The sequence below is a fragment of the Peromyscus eremicus genome, chromosome 3 (assembly GCF_949786415.1).
Source record: "Peromyscus eremicus chromosome 3, PerEre_H2_v1, whole genome shotgun sequence".
NCBI classification, from domain to species: Eukaryota; Metazoa; Chordata; class Mammalia; order Rodentia; family Cricetidae; genus Peromyscus; species Peromyscus eremicus.
Genome location: NC_081418.1, coordinates 145,651,103 through 145,652,788, shown reverse-complemented (window position 1 = coordinate 145,652,788; position 1,686 = coordinate 145,651,103). Strand labels below are relative to the sequence as shown.

General features: G+C 41.8%; 1 long non-coding RNA gene across 1 annotated transcript; it reads left to right on the top strand.

The window, feature by feature from the left end:
* The first annotated feature begins 359 nt into the window (after positions 1-359).
* Positions 360-1,190, top strand: LOC131906197 (uncharacterized). Its single transcript, XR_009378132.1, has 2 exons — positions 360-597; positions 796-1,190. It is a non-coding gene; the product is annotated as an uncharacterized LOC131906197 (long non-coding RNA).
* Positions 1,191-1,686: the final 496 nt, after the last annotated feature.

The window sequence follows — 1,686 nt, the reverse complement described above, 5'->3', positions numbered from 1 at the left end:
AAATAGAAAAAAAAAGGTCAAATAACTTTAAAGGGAAATGTCAAATTTTGACTTTCTAATATATAAACAAAATACTCAAAATATGTAAGTTTAGCATCATTTCTAAAACATAATGTATGCAGTTTAATTTTAGATGTATTGATGTGTCCAGCCTAGGCTTTTTTCTGGAACATTCATAAGGCTGAAAATTATTTTAATGTCTGTCCTAAAACTCTGGATACTTCCATTGTGGGTTTTATTTTCAAAATTGTCTATCTTTGAGTTTTGGCTATGTTATAAAGAATATAGAATGTCCGTGGGAGTGAACTCTGCAAACAGAACCAGATCGTATCTATGGAAATTAAAGGTTAGAGGTGGCCATCATTCCCCCACCCCACCCCTTCTTTAGTCCCATCTGAAGCAGGAACTTCTGTCTATTTGGTTTAGGTCTAGGCAGGGTCAGCTTCATTGCTTACGGGATAGGATTCAGCAGACTTGATGCTATGATAGACTCTGGGCAATCCGTAAGATGCTGATGGTGGTGACTTCCTATGAGAACGTTTGCTTCTGGAATCCAGCTGCCAGGCTGTCATGAGGCTGGCACAAGCCTGCAGAGAGGTCTACTCATGGGGGAAGGGCCCAAGTGCTCAGACAACAGTCCTGGTGTAGTTTACAGTAGAGATACCCCGGTTGGCTAGCTGCCATGTGTTTTCCCCAAAATCCACATGAGCAAGGAGCCTTCATGTTATGACTGTGCCTTTATAAGAAAAGAAAAGTTTGTCCTTCTTGACTCTTTCTTGGTGGCTTCATGTGCAGATACAAGAGGACAGCCATCCGTAACCCAGGAAGTGAGCCTTCTCCAGTCTCCGTCATTCTGGTACCCTGGACTTGTAACATTTCCAACTATGAGCAAGGAAGGTTAAGGCACTGCACGGATACCTACATCAGCGAACTACCTTGGGAGTGAACTCTTCCCCAGTCAAGCTTCCTCAACAGATGTTGGGGTGGCTCAGAGTCTGCACCCCTACCAAGCCTGCTCACGTTGCAGATTTGTGAACTAAACAAATGACCTCTGTTCTTGTAAGTTACTAAGTCTGGGGTGACTGGGTAGATGACTTGTAACAGTTGTAGATATGTCTCTGTGTATGAAGAAACAGCTTGGAATGGGGCATTTGTACTGAAATTTCACCAGTCACACAGTGTCAAAACAATGTTTCTGTGTTTGTTTTAATATTTCAAACAGCACTCCCATGCATAATAACAGAGTTGTCTCTTAAATAATTGGATCTTGGGCACATAATAGAAGTATAAGCAATTAATACACCAAATTCAAATAGAATAGTACATTAACAGTGCAAAGATTTCGGGCATACTGGCAGCATTAATTTAATTCCACTGATGGAGAACTTTGCTGTGAAACTCAATGACTCATATGGGCTGGTTTTCATTCTGTGCTTTGTAGTTAGAAATCACCGACTTGCCAGGAAGAGTGCGGCATGCCTTTATTACCAGCACTAGGGAGGCAGAGGCAGGCAGCTCTCCGTGAGTCTGAGGCTAGTGTGGTCTACACAGTGAGTTCCAGGACAGCCAGAGCTATATAGTGGGACCTTGCCTCGAAAAAACAAACAAAACAAAAGAACAACAAAACACCAACAATGAAAAAAACCCACTTAGAAGAATTTTAGGACACTAGAGCTGACTCAGCAA